General features: G+C 35.3%; 1 long non-coding RNA gene across 1 annotated transcript; it reads left to right on the plus strand.

The window, feature by feature from the left end:
* The first annotated feature begins 6278 nt into the window (after window positions 1–6278).
* LOC127872838 (uncharacterized) lies at window positions 6279–9064 on the plus strand. Its single transcript, XR_008045801.1, has 2 exons — window positions 6279–7416; window positions 8316–9064. It is a non-coding gene; the product is annotated as an uncharacterized LOC127872838 (long non-coding RNA).
* Window positions 9065–16561: the final 7497 nt, after the last annotated feature.

Consider the following 16561-nt stretch of genomic DNA (forward strand, 5'->3'; position numbering starts at 1 on the left):
AATGATACACAATTCGCTTGACCTACTTGAAGGTGACCAGACAGTATTCATAAATGAAATCTCCAGTTGTAAAATCACACCATCGCATTGGACCAATGCAATCACTCGTGTGTTTAAAATGTCAGTTAGTTGAAATGTATGTACACACAGGTTTCGAACGGCGCTGGACAGTAAGTTTTGATGCATAATGCAACGGCAAGCACGGTAAGAATGTTTTTTTATACGTTTTATTGAATTATGGTATCGAGGTCAGTGAACTTTGCAGGGAAAATGCCCTTTACTCCGTGAAGATTTCAGTCTGAAATCCTGTCTGATCGATATCAAGTGGGTAACGCGAGTTGTGTACTCTAAGTTTTCTGTCACCCTTTTTTGGCCAAAATAATTATTTTTCGTGGCTCTTAATTTTCGGACATGCGCGTTTTCGTCAATAATAAATAAATCTAAACTTTCCGACATTATACTTTACAGCGCCATTTTACCCGATTTCGGCACGGTATTCACTTATCTTGCGACACTTTGATTATGGGGTTTAACCAACGGATAAAGGTCATAAAACCTGGGAGACGCATGCCTGATGACAATGGACCATAGCATTTACGTAATTGGGTAAATAACCATCTATACCGGTAGAAAATAATCGCTTCACCCAACAGCATTTGAAATATCTTCTTATTAAGGAAACAGTATGTTTAATGTTTTTACTTTATTGTTCTGTATCATTTCAGGAAAGAGTAAGAAAAGTTGTGAAGTTGTTTTAATTTTAAAGTAGAAACACTATTGTACATTTATTTATTGCTTTGATTTCAATATAATTATAATTTTCGGACATTTAATGCGTGTCTTTAAATTTTCGGACAGCTGAAATATTTTCCGTATCTAAATATTCGGACACGATAAAACAAATAATTATTTTTAAGTGTCCGAAAACTTAGAGTAATTACGGTATATGATGCATTCTGTGTTTACTGCGGGGGTTTACAATTTGAATCGGTTGACACAACTATAATAGGCGACGCTTTAAATACAAAAAACTTTTTCGAAAGAGCTTTTATGTATAAGGACTGTGCTTTAGTAGTTCAATAGTGATTTGGTATTAATAATACAAAATGTATTTATCGCAAGCATATTTCCTTTAAGTAATGATCCAGTGTTGATGGCGTGCAGCCTTCTATATCCACCACTGTATCTTATTTTGAAATGTTTCAACATTTTGTATGAGCACGTTGTTTACGATTGCAACACAGATGTGCGTTTGCCCGATTATTTCCAGAAAAATATACATTCATTACAATACATAACATTGATTAATAAACAATTCATGAAAGTTAACTTGGAAAAGTAGAGATGTATCGGTGTCTTTACGCGACGATCTGTGACCAATCATTTTGCAACTTTGTTGAATCCTCGGTATCTGATCGGATTTGAAAACACTTTGGCATCAAAATTTGTAAAATTGTTGAGACTTTTGAGGAACTCATTGCAATTGACTTGGTATGTTCGAAAAGCCTTCTGCAATTCTTCTTTATGGTACCTTCGCTCCAATCGGATCCTGCAGAATGCGGAATGACAACATAGTGCTCTACGAAGATGGCGAGAGAAAGACCTATGCCTCAGTTATACAAAAGAAGGTCTTCCGATCGTGTCATAAAATAGGTCGAAGCGTTGCAGCAATGACCCAGAAGGAACGCCTAGAAAGAGATGAAATAATAAAGCTTCGAAAGCGAAACAAAGGAAAGGTACGCATTCTGCGTATCAATAAGTTACTCAGGTACACACTCTGCAAGTTTTCACTGAAGTACTATCATATAATACAATGGTAAACAGCTACGAAAAACTACAAAATAAAGTGACGATTCTTTTGTTCGCAACAGAAACGTTATCACCTGTTTAAAAAAATCTAATTACATGTGTAAGCCTTCAAACGTAATTGTCCGGAAAAATACCCAACTTACAGGCTGAAGTGGACGAAAGCATAAATGCAGGGTTTTTTCTCAATGTGACACAGTATACTCCGCTTTGACCAGTTTACTACAGGGAATTATGCATATTCAGTTTAGTTAGGGCAGTGAACAATTTGTTAATATATGATATATCTTTGATATTTATATTCAATCGGTATTTGTTTTATGTATGCACAATCTTTCAACAAATCAAAGGGCGCGTAGTCAAAACAATTACAGTGCAGGCGGTTTTTGCTTCGTTATATTAACCTATATCCGATCGATATAATAATCTGTATTTATCCTCACAAATCATTGATTTCCAGACTTCATCATGAGAGTTTTTATACGATAAGTTTAATTACATTGATCATTGCTTGGTTTATTAGTTGGCGCATCAATATTTACTATAACGAACTTTTTGCGAGCCCATTACACCACATGCAATTTTGTAAAAAAAAAAAAATATAAAAAAAGAACAATATTTGTCCTCAGAATGTATCATTTATAACCCCATACATTTCCCTCTTTTCAATTATACATTATTAAAGTGGCAATTTTATGTAGATGAAACTGTTATGGAAACAAATATACATTACTAATAATATGTTTCCATTTATGTCTTTAGTTGGAATCGAACTGACAACAAAACGAAATAGCGTAGTACAATGATACTTTTACTTCACTTATTGTTCGTTATTGATATGTGTATATCGGCACTTCATGAACATTTCATTAATAACAATGTTACTTTCCACGCGCCCGATAAAGTGTCATCGGGGACAACTTGTTATTACTAAGAACAAATATGTTTATGATCGGTTAACTGTAATGTTCATTGAGAAGATCATCATCGGTTAACTCGCATATGCCTCTAATGCCACATCTATTTGTATCAGATGCCATTTGAATATCTCAAACATGTGTTTTTCTTTCGTAAATTTAACTACGCAAGGGAATGTAATCACCACGATACGTTTTAATTTGCACTCTTACCAGTTATCTAACTTTCTTCGGGACTGATTTTATAATGGAATATTTCTTGATTATGGCATTACTGTATATAAAACTGACTTAAATCATTTTACTGATGTTTTTAGTTTCACTTTTGGAGGTATTATTCTCTCATATTCTGTCATATGAAGTATGATTCAATTAGTGGAAACGTATAAATGTGACTTGTTAATATATATATATCGGCCTGCAGACAAGGGTTCGGGGATAGTGATAATGGACAGGGGAAACTGTCAAAAAGCTGAAGTGTGAAATATTGGACAGTGACACATAAGTCGAGGTGACGAATGATAAAACAAGAATTTGCCGATACACTTAACAAGAAGGGGTCGATCGACAGTGACCTAAGAAGGTATCTCACCAGCAGCGATGGATCTTCCGGTAAGCTTCAAGGCAACCCGAAGCTTCATAAACCTGGGATGCCTCTCCGTACTATTGTAAACGGCCGTAATCACCCGACAGAGAAGATGGCGGAGATAGTCGAGTATGAACTGCGCGGTCATGTGACGTCACTTCCGTCGTATGTGAGAGACACAACAGACTTTCTAAACAAAAAAGCACAGATACAGCAGCCGCTACCAGATGGTACCATCATATTTTGTTTGGATGTGAAGGCTCTTTACCCCAGCGTACCCAGAGAAGAGGGCCGTGCCGCAATTACTGAAGCTCTCAATCGGCGAGTGCAACCGGAAGTAGCAACCAACGACCTGATCATAATGATGGACAATGTCCTAGATAACAACACCATTTCATTCAATGGAGACCACTACGTACAAAATGAGGGAACTACCATAGGATAGCACTTACGTATGAACTACGCGTCGACCTACATGGAAGCCTGGGAGAGTTATTTTCGAAATCAAATAAACATCCCATAGCTTACGTCCGGTTCGTTGACGATGTTTTGGGCTTGTGGACACATGGCTTGGAAGCACTACAAACATTCCGAGCGGTTGCAAATAAAATCCATCCACGAATACAGCTCGAGCTCCGCTACTCCACAGAGCAGCTCGAATTCCTAGACACTATGGCGTCAATTCGAACAGGAAGGCTGGTTTCAGACTTATACACCAAACCAACAGAAAGGCACCTCTACCTGCACAAGGACTCGTCATACCGTGTATACGAAGAAAGCCACTCCATACGGCCTAGGTGTGAGGCTGAAACGAATATGTTCGGAAGAGACGGACTACAAAAAAAAACACAGAGGTAAGATTAAAGAGCAACTGCTGAAGCGAAGATACAATGGCCACTTTGTCGAGACATAACTGAAGAAAGTTGATAGCAAAATCGAGAAGATCTGCTGCGTACGAAGGTGCCCTCACAAAGTACTTCCAGGGTACCGCTCGTTATCACTTTCTCCAGAGCGCTACCAAATATCGGCCATATACTCCGGAAACACCTACCCACACTCCACACTTCCGATCGGATCAAAAACGTATTTCCTGAACCCCCGGTTAGCATCATTCAGAAGAGACTGCAACATGGAAGACATATTAGTACATAAAAACACAACCGAATGTTTTTCCGGGTTCCAAACAGGAGTGGACCTTGTGGGGCACAGAGGTGCGCAATCTGTCCGTACATAATGGAGGCCGAAAAGTTCAGCGATACCACCGGCAAAACCTATAATGTGCGGAACGAGGTCTCCTGCAAATCCACCAATGTAGTCTACGCAGTGCATTGCGAACGCTGTAAGGCCTTTGTATACGTAGGGGAAACGGGAGATACCCTGTACCAACGACATCTCCTTAACTTGTCCCTGATACGGACTCGACACATTGACCCGGTTGCCGAGCACTTTTACACAAACGGCCACAGCGTCGCGGACTTCCGGGTCATGGCACTAAAAAGTTAAATGGATCTGACGAGTACCGGAGGACCATTGAGAAACTTTGGAAGCGCAAACTTAGGACGTTCAAACCATATGGACTGAACACAAAAGAATAATACAATTGGCGCGCAATGTAACGTTCAGCAATATAACGCCACTTCCGCTAAATAGGATATGCTTAAAAATAAATGCCGCTGAAGAAGACCGAGAGGTCGAAAGCTACGGCAAATGTAATCAAAGCGTTTTATCTTTTATTAACAGCTAAAAGCGATTTTGTTATATATATATATATATATATATATATATATATATATATATTAGGATCCGGCACGAGTTGTCATATCATATTATATTTTATTAAACGAGTTAAGGAATTTTGTTAGTAAGCGAGCATGTGGCGAGCTTACTAACGAATTGCCTGGAGTTTAATAAAATATGGTATGATTTGACAACGAGTGTCAGATTTTTTTATCGCATGCTTTTAAATGAGCAAATTAAATAAATATTTACGCAAACATAATGATAAATTCCCAATGTTGTTTACATTTCGTGACGTCATTTGACGTTGCAACGTCATTTCAGCAAAATAACAAAATGCGATTGGTCAATAAACGAAAACTAAGCCAATAAAAACGCTTAAAAATTTTGTAATAGAATAAAATAAGTAATGGTTATATTACATGGGAAACAGGATATGGCATGTGATAAATATATATATTTCTTCTGTTTTGTCTTTCAGGAAATTAGGTTATTACAAGTTATACATACTCTTGTTATGTATTCCTACTGGAAAATGCATTTTTTCGTGTTTTTTAAACTATATTTCTAAAATGTGTTTTCAACACAACATAACACACAGCTGTCTTATTCTTTCAAAGTTTACATTATTTAAGGGTGTAACAATTTCATGTAGTTTAAATAGTGAATCATTTCAATATACACAAAGTATTAACCTTTAAATTCCTGTTGACCAGAAGCATCGTTTCTCTTGTATTGTTATGTTCTTAAATCAAATACAAAATAATTATATTGCTGTGAAGTCATTTTAATCAAACACATTATATATTCACACTTTAGAGTATAATATATACAAGAAACTTTACATGTGGAAGATTGTGTAGATAAGTCAAATTATAAAACAAAAAACATGTATGTAGCGAAAATAGCATGCATTAGCTTTAAATTATTTGTATTATCTCAAAGCTTGTCTTAAACCTGTATAGTATACGAGTAGACATCTTCCACTTTACTTGTCTCAATTTGTTGTATTTGTATACAATGTGGGTGTACTTGAAATCAATTTCCATTTGATATTAGACACATGCAAACTTTCCTACCCAGTAATATTCTACAATAAATTTATATTAACTCACATATGATATGACATTTTGTGACAGATTTAATTAATTATTGAAGTTGACATTTTGAACAACCATTTTATAAGCTTGTATGAATAATCCTTTTGTCTCTCGAGGTTGTACATACGAATATTTAACGATCATTGGAGATCAATACGCTTACATTTATTGCATCAGCTTTATTTTTGGCTATCTCGACTAACGTCAGTGCACACGTTTTGTGTGTCATTAGCGGGTATTTAAGGAGACACACAAAACCGATGTTATCATAAAAAGAGATTGTTTTCTTAAAGAAGAAAGATGTCTTATATTGTGATTTTAGTGGTGGGAATGACTTTGGTGTTGGACAATGTATGGGGTGCAAGACCTGGCTTTTCGACAACCACATTTAAACCTGATTTAGCAGTGGACCTTTTTGGAATAGGTACTGATGTATATAACAGCTGGAGAGAAAGCAGAGATGTCAACACAGTGTCTACCAAAATAGACGCCGTTTTAGACAGCATAACAAACCTTAAACAGACAGTTTCTGATCTGTTTGCACAACAAGCATTTCAGGTAAGACTGGCAGGTGTTGAGAGATTTCATCGACAAACATTAAACCGCATTCGCGAACTCAGTGACATCGTGAATGCTAAGAATACAGAAAAGGACAAATATATGCAGCTTTTCATTGTTGGAACAAAATCATCATATTTGGACGCACTGTACAATTTCATTCCAAACTTGATCGAAAAAACTATAAGTTCTGACGAAACATTACTAGAACTCATACGTGACCATTAAAGTTGCGATAACACTGGAATGGGTCAGTTTGCGGATTTCTGCCGATGGATTATTTACAGTGGCATCATAGTCGAAGTAACCTTCAAAATGCACGAGTTTCATCTCACACTCGAAAAGGAAAAAAAAGAATGGGGCAATAAACTGCAAATTTTTGAAAGTAATGTTGAGATAATGGACCAATACTGTGAATGGCATTTTACGATGTACTACGACAAAGACATCCATCAGGAAAAAAGTCTGTCTCAGCTGCATGCGGAGCTGGAAAGGAGATATGCTAATACATCATTCTTTGAGGTTGATCTATCAGACGATGACGTATTCTTATTTGACACAGGCACTGCGCGACAACAGCTTAAATGCTTAAAACAATGTAAAGGCGGACGACGCTGCTTTACTTACACTAAAGCTGGAACTCCGTGCGCGAAAATTCCGTCACTTCAGATTGTTTCAACTGACAGAAATCTTCAATACAGAAAAAGTTCAGGTATCATTTTTTTTTGCCGCCTTATATAATTGTGTTATTATTGCCTAACAAACAGGTGTAAAAACCATTTGTACGTTAATATAATAAAAGCATTTATACTTATTTTACTTATTTAGCAATTTTCGACAGTTATTCTCATTTAACTGCATTATTGTGCTAGAAGTGTTTGTCGATTATTGACGTCTTACGATTTAATAACGCGATTTTTATATCATCTAGGTATTATTTGACTAATTAGTGTTTTTTGCACAGTTAAGCTGTTAAATATAATGCACAGACAACTTAAATTGCAGTGAAGTCACATATACCTAAGCAGTTATCTTTGTCAATAAGGACACTTCATTTGCAATGTCTCGATGACGTCATGGCTATTAAATCTGCCAAGCAATAACAAAGTTCGATATTTACTCGGATATTTTGAAGATATTCGTTTAACAAACAAAGTACTGGTTATACAAATGAAACGGACTCGAAAGTGTCTGATTAACCCATTTATGCCTAGCGTCCTGAAAAAAGGACATTGCAAACAGCGTAGACCCAGATGAGACGCCGCATAATGCGGCGTCTCATCTGGGTCTGCGCTGTTTGCTTAAAGGAATTTCTGTAAGAAATATTCTAAAAATAGAAATAAATATACCAGACATCCCTAATTTTGGAAATAACTTGATCCAATTTAGAAGGATGGGAGAGTCCACTGGGCATAAATGGGTTAAGGCGAAGGTTTTGATGCAATTGAGCTAAAATAAAAAGGTCTTAACTACGACAAGGTGTGTGCTAAAAGCCTTAGTTAGAAGAGATTGATAGATATTGATTTCGACGTCAAAATGCATTGAATAATAATAATAATAATATATAAATTGTAAATCATTATATATATATAATTGAACGATCATTTGCAGACTGGCCGGGGCAATTTTTCTTCACTGACAAAGATGGTAAACGAACGTACAATCTGCTGAATTGTTAACTGCAATGTATCGCCATCATTTGGTCCATACGACGATGTTGAAATGTTCGAGAGAGGGGAGACCTGCGCCGCATGTGTCCAACGTCTCTCTACCTCCGCTGCTCTCCTCGTCTTTTCCTTCACTGTGCTTCAACGCAAAGGAATCGCTTTGAATGAGTTCGACTAAATAACAAATGAGGGCGCTCTTGTCTGTGTCTTCCTTGACAGATAAAGCGGAATTTAGCAGAAACATAATGCTGATTTTCTGTTTAAATGCTGACCAGAGCCCGTGATTTCGCCTTAAACATTTGCTCATAATTGCTAAAGTAACAAACTGATAATTGAACTTAATGTAAGGAGTTAAGTGTTTGTTATGACCAAGTTTATATGCTGATTGTATATTTTTAAAGTTTGATTTCGTTTATGATTAACTATTGTAAATTTGAATAGTTATATCAGAATTTGTTGTGGTATCTGTAGAGATTATTTGTTAAGCCAATAAAACGCTTTGTTTAACTAAAACGGTTTTAATTAGGTTTAGCCATGCCTTATGCTTACTGAACATGGGAATAGATCCAGAGAAATCAAAGTGAGATATTGTATAAATAGAGAATAGAAGAAAAAAAATTAATTATTAAATCATCAATACACGATGATATTTTTTACAAACTATTTTAAAGAATTAAAAACATTATTTTCAAATCTGCTTTTGTTGTTTTCTGTCATTTTATCATAAGGCATATTTGATTTAATTAAATAAGTACACTTAATTGTATTTATTAATTATATTTCACGGAATGCAGATTCCCACTCTACATACAAACAATGGGTTTATTAAATCAATTAATTGACCTTACACAACCATGTATTTATTTTGTTAGATTTCAGGAAATAGTTTATCAAAAAATAAATTTACGTTAATAAGCAGAAAACAACACTTTTAAATTTTGTATAACATTCATATGTAGTGAGTTCATTTATTATGTTCATTTTCAGTTAAATCATTCATATTTAAGAATGGAAATTCACAGAGATGACTATTTATACGATACCGAGATGAAATGAAAATTTGAAATCACATTATTATATTTAAAATATTGTTTCGTAATTTTCAGACACTTGATTATATATTTAAAATGATAATGCACAAAAATATCAATTGACGCTTTGATGTGCAAGTCTAGTATTTCAAATGCAAATATATTGTAATGTCAGAAAAGAAAAGATTAAACTAGCATACATTAAAATTTTTCGACAGTAACATAAAACAACAACACAAAATGATATTTCAATAATAAACAAATCAAAGTACTGACAGCACTGGTGTGACGATGCCTTCGGAGAGGATGGATATAAAAGCAGCTATTAAAAGTTATCTACCTCATCACAATTGTGTTTTTGGGTACGAACATTTTTGGTACGAAAAACAAATTTGGTACGAAAAATTTGAGAACGAAACAAATTATGAAAAAAAAATTTGGGGTATAAAAAATATTTACGTATGCAAAAAAATTGGCAAGAAAAAAAATTGGGTACGAAAAAAAAGGGTAAGAAAAAAAATGGGTAAGACAAATAATTTGTGTACGAAAAATAAATTGGTACGAAAAAAATTTGGAACGAAAAATATGGGTTCGAAAAAATATTGGGTACGAAAAATTTTGGATACGAAAAAATAAGGGGGTACGGGGAAGTATTACCCGTGGGGAACTTCACCTATTCAGCGAAATTGGGAGGCGGGTTACATTCTCGATCAAATCTAAAAAAACTACATTTGGGGTTTTCCCAGCGTTTGAAGTACCACCTGGCAGTTCCGTGTCGGGTTCCTGTCCCGAACCTCTCGTTTCATTTGAAAGACGACGGGATCCAAGGTGCCTTTACCTTTATCAATGATAATCAGCGCGAGGTATGCCGATTGAGAAAATTTAGCTAACTCAATCGGACTGGTTCGGTCTTTTTACATAGGTCGCCATTGTGAAGAATGTTTTTCATGGTATGATAACTTGGACGAGCTGCTTCGTTTTAGCAACATCGTCAAAAACGACTATAATCACTTCTTAACAATACTTAAACCATTGGTACATTGAATGAAGCGCTCGTCTGGTTAATTTTGAGTGGTACGCGATAGTCGTGGGTATTTAGTAGACAGTTCATCATACACTTGAACGCAGTGGGCAAACTATTAAAATATTTAAGCAATTATTTATTACTTAGATTACTGTAAACAATTCACTCCAAGAAGAATTTATTCGCCATAGACTGTCGTACACGAACTTCCTTATTTACTGATAAATATCTAAATCTGCATTCTAAAATTACAAGTTTAATGCTGAGCAACAAAACCATGTCATACACGAGCTATCTGTGTCATATTTTATTGACTTCATTTTAAATTCAAAGTCAAATAAAGAGAAACACAATCAATAGATAAAACTGACAGATCTCCAATAAAAAATCCTCACCAAACAACATGTATGTCATCCTTACTCACGGCTTGTTTACGCTTAAATAAAAATTGAGTTGATATTTTGTCAAGTGATCAAACCGGTAATTGAATTAATTAGAACATCTTCTGTCTATTCCAAACGTTGCATTCTGATTGAACTATCAGTCAACATAACATGTTTCCCTTTTCGCACTGAACCCACCACGTATACGTTCATGATTTTACTGCTTGTTCAGAATCGAGTGCCGCGAACACGTTTTTGTTTGCACGAAATATAACGACTTTGTCTTCATGTGTCAACTACAAACTGAAGTCATAGTTCGGCGTGAACGTCAATGAAAAGCAAATGTACGAACATGAAACCGATACTGAAAAAAGACTCGTACGCAAGCGGATATGCCTTATCATTGTTATAATTCTACCTTATATTGCCTATTTATTGTTATTATAAGAATATAAGTTTATGTTTCAGCACTTCATCTGTATATGTACTGTATACAATTTATTGAGGAACACAATGTTTTATGTCGATCCAATCGTGACCAATGTTTGAAAACGACCAAATTAATTCGTGCGCTGCTGCTGTGATGGACCAACACACATAGTTTTACACGACGTTTATCTTTGAGATACAGTGCACAATTGCATTAATGAAAAGAGAAATAAGCATGTCAGTAGCAAATTATCTATAAATCCACTTTATTAATTTTGGTCATCTGTAAATAGCAGTATCTTGCCGTCTTTTTTTCTAATAATACAGTTTTAGTGATTAAAACCCAACATAGTTTTAGTCTAACAAAATTACAACTTAACCAAAAATTAATGTGTTAAAATATAATTGCCACATTACCCATTTATGCTATGTTTATGTATGTACATGTCTGCATTCGAAAGCACACCAACTTACATAACAGTATTACGTGGAATGCAATTAAAAAGGGTGCCTTTGTGCTGGTTTTTAATGCGTTCAGATATCAATTTGTCTTCTTTAAAAAATGCGCGCGTGACGTTGTTATGTAAATTACAATCAGCATGAAATCCAATATTAAATATAAATGATGTGTTTTCTAAAAACTGGTCAAGATATCGACGAATTTTAAACCATTTATTTTAAATCATTCATCTACAACGCTCAGACATTGCGAATACTATGCTAGTTTCATCGTACTGCACACGCAAACGATCGCATGTGAATATTACAGATTTTCTTTTGACTCTCTGCTTATACTCCTGAAATTGACGTTCCGCCATAATGCCGTTATCAAAACAATGGAAATTATATGTTAACTACATTTTTACGTCTTTTGACTGCACAAATTAAATAACAAAGAAAATGTTTTTAAACGTCAAATATATATAGATAGGGAGGCAGATAGATATATATATAAATAGATAGATAGATAGATAGATAGATAGATAGATAGATAGATAGATAGATAGATAGATAGATAGATAGATAGATAGATAGATAGATAGATAGATAGATAGATAGATAGATAGATAGATAGATAGATAGATAGATAGATAGATAGATAGATAGATAGATAGATAGATAGATAGATAGATAGATAGATAGATAGATAGATAGATAGACAGACAGACAGACAGACAGACAGGCAGGCAGGCAGGCAGGCAGGCAGGCAGGCAGGCAGGCAGGCAGGCAGGCAGGCAGGCAGGCAGGCAGGCAGGCAGGCAGGCAGGCAGGCAGGCAAAATAAAGAAAGAAAGAAAGAAACAAAGATAGATAGAAAGATAGAAGTGTCCGAAGTGTGGTTTTACAGGGGATGAAGCGGATCGAAAGGTAACAATTATACATCCATGATATATATTATATATAATAACATTTTAATTTGTTGTTTTAAGGCCTACGAAATTAATTTAAAAGCGATTTTTTTGCAAGAGGTATGATATTTTAAAGCAGTTTAATGTCACATTCCAGTTGCAGTGTGATACTTGTGGAGGCGATTTTCATTTCAAGCGTTGCTGTGTAGACGATGATCTGGCCATCTTTAATAAGGGAAGCGGTTGTGTGTCGTGGATGCCAAAACCAGGTACAGAAAAAACTATTACTTTGTTATTTAATATTGTTCAAAACAATCACTGGTATGACTTTAAATCAACCTTATTGGACCGTCTGGTAAGTTGGTAGAACTCTGTTCTTCACATTTGAAGATCCTATTTGTTATCCAATGTTGGCCACGTAACTTGTGTGGGTATTCTTCGATAACTATTTATTCGGCAATTCTCGAACATGTTTGGGACACTAAGCTGACCACCATCCTATGACTGAAATACTTTGAAAACTCCAAAACCTCATTTAACAAATAAATTTAGTAAAACAATATGTGCTTTGTAATTCTATTTACTCAACTGCGTTTCTTGAATGTTAAGTAGAAATGCATTTTGTTTCAGCAATTATAGTAATTATGCTTGGTCAGTTGACCTGTTTTCATATTATTAACCCAGTTGAATAACCCATAATTATTAAATGTATACTTGTCACAGTTCTTTGTAATAGCTGATGTGATATTTCTTTATAGGTGCAGCCAAAAGGTTGAACTAATGACACACACTATTGAAACTCTTCATCAAGACGAAAAATTGAAAGTCAGGATAGAAAGCATAGGTAGTTTTGCGAAGTCCTCGATTAAACCAGAGGTTGACAATTCTGAATGCAATGAAGACAGTTCGGTGGTATTGATGGTCAAAACCGAATTAACTGAAAAGATATCACTTCCGATGAAAGCAGACGACTCTGAGTCAGGTGATGTAAATGAGGATGGAGACACAACCACAAGTAGCGACCAGGCGAAGTTGCAACAGTCTTAGAATCGCTTGTAATGATTAACATTATGTCCATATTAAGTGTATTTTTTTTAAAGAATATTATAAGTTTGTACCATTAGTACTGTTAGTGTTCTAGGTTATCGTTTTAAAGAGTTTTATGTTAGTCTTAACTTAAAAAATAAAGACACTTTTAGTCAGATTAAATATTTGCGGTGAACACAATGCATTGGGAAGTGCTCATTAAAATACATAATATAAAGACGATTGGGATTTTTTGTAAATGTATTTGTTAATATGCTTTTTGGTCTACCAATTCAAACTAAGAAGACTATATTATTTGCAACTAAACTTGCACTATTATTAAACTTCTGTCCGTGTATAGCTACATATTTATCACAGCAGTCATTACTATTTTGCTGGATCATACATGAATTTAGAACTCCCTTGCAGGAATCCAAACTTTTTATCAACGGAATTGTTTTTAATAGATAGCATTCACGATTAATTTTCTGGCGTTTATAGATTTTGATGTTGGAGAGCTTTCTCGTGCATTAATACGTTTATTTTAATCAAACACAATATATACTTGTATCTGTTATTTTATACATACGAAAATGTATGAATCTTAATTATATTATTAGAATGTAAATCACAAATATCTACATTAATGAGTCGCGTCATGCGAAAATGGGTCTTATGTCATATTCGGCCAAGATAGCTCTGTCAGCGTTTGAGACAATGAAACCTTGCGTCACTTTGTAGCGGATAGCGAAACTCCTGACCAATCTGCGCGAGTCTGTATGGCATGAGACCCATTTTCGCATGACGCCAGTGGTATAGTCTAAAAACACAGAGTACATACACTGAAGGCTATCTTTTGGGTCGCGAGTTAGGCCCCTACGGAGGCACTAGGAATCCCTTATCTTGTCTTACTCTATACTGGCATACCCACAGTAACGTTGACATGTTCTGGTTCTTTTTTTAAATGAATTTTGATATCAAGCTTTGAACTTTGTCGATTTATGTTTTTAACGACACATTGCAGAAGACACGTTTAACTGTACTATATATTTCGTATACAATTATTAGTTACCACAAATAACCACATGCGTTATCCAAATATAACTATTAGGACAGATGAATGGGTGTCAATGAATTCCCTGGACAGATGAATGGGTGTCAATGAATTCCCTGGACAGATGAATGGGTGTCAATGAATTCCCTGGACAGATGAATGGGTGTCAATGAATTCCCTGGACAGATGAATGGGTGTCAATGAATTCCCTCAATACATTGTATGTACTTACGACTCCCCTTTACTATATAAATAAAGTCGTGTAAATATTCACATTACCATTAGCAACGGTATTTATATAAAGGCATATTGCTTTCGGGAAAATTGTATAATATGTTTTGTTTATTAAAGTGTCTTTAAAATGTAATTAACTTAATATATTTTTGCAATAAGTTCTAAAAGTGTTCTAAAGGTTTATGATTTTGAAATATTTATATAATCTCTACTAATGATGCCAGCACATGTATTCATTCATACTTTTTCTTATTAAGTTTTTCAATAAAATATGTATAATCGAAAATAAAGTATTGGTATTATGAAGTGCTTTTAGCATAGATTAATGATGTTCCGGATGTCTTGGCTAACAAATAAAATCCAAAGTCGTTAAAAGGAAGCAACCTTATCTCAAATGCATGATCGACCCCTGACTTGCTTATTTAGAAATGATAAACGGAACTCAAACAGTCCGTATTCGTCATTCCATAACGAATACGGACTTTGCATTAGAATCAATTAATGTAAAATCGATTGAGAATATCATTGACAGCAAAAAGCTAATGTTTTTGGTTAATTATGTCGTTTACCAAACCAATACCTTGCCAAACAAGTGTTCATTAACAGACTTGTACGATACCTGAATAACGACAAACAAACTAAAGGCTTCGTTCCGGAAATCTACAGACTGCTGCATTAATACCAAATGCAATCGTGTTTAGACGAGTGTTTAAAATCAGGCTTATTCACGTCTATGAAAGAGTGGCAACATAGGCTTCAACGATCGGTATCCGCTCCGGAACATCACAGACAGTTGGAAAGTATCTGGGACGTGCGCCCCACATTGAACCTTGCTGATGTTCTACACGAAGATAGCCCGCGTCCATCTGTCAAATATCCCGGATTTTGCCTAAGCTATCGCCCTTAGTAGCCTCCCTGATGGCACAACTGGGAGGATTCCTCTCTAGAGCGTACCCAACAGTGTGTTCATTGTGTGGGATACAAACGCAAAACAAACTACTACACTCAGTGTGTTTTGTTCGAAAAAGGAACTGCTACGTGAATCACTTTGGGATGCTGTCATTTACCAAAAGGGGTTTAAGTGTTTTATAAAATTAACACGAAAGACACCATTATAACAAAAAGCAATATTGTTTCAAATGACGCTAGCAACTACAGATGACAATCGCCTGAATGCGCATTTAGCAATCCTATTGCTGAGACTAGTTTGTTAGTGTTTGCGTGTGCTAATTATAAAATTTTTCTCTCTATTGTTGTTTGTATGCATGAACATGTATTAATATACATATATAATTATCTATTGTATATATTAGTAATGTACATACTTGTTGTAAATGTGCTATGCTCTCCATGAATGGAGGAAATAAAGAATCTATATATCTTTCTCTGCGGCCGCGGCTACGGAATAGTGAGAGGTTGAGGTGGCGTCAATACTGACTTCCTGAAACAATTACTTGTATCAACTTACTGATTGTGGACTATCTGAAAGGTAGGCCGTTAGCACAACTGAACAATCATCGCACTAATAGGTAGGCCGTAAACGAAACTGAACAATTAACGAACCAACGGATAGGCCGGAAACAACAATGAACAATTATCGAACTAACAGGTAGGCCGTTAACAACATTGAACAATTAACGAACTAACAGCATAACACGGTT

The sequence above is a fragment of the Dreissena polymorpha genome, chromosome 3 (genome assembly GCF_020536995.1).
Source record: "Dreissena polymorpha isolate Duluth1 chromosome 3, UMN_Dpol_1.0, whole genome shotgun sequence".
Taxonomy (NCBI): Eukaryota; Metazoa; Mollusca; class Bivalvia; order Myida; family Dreissenidae; genus Dreissena; species Dreissena polymorpha.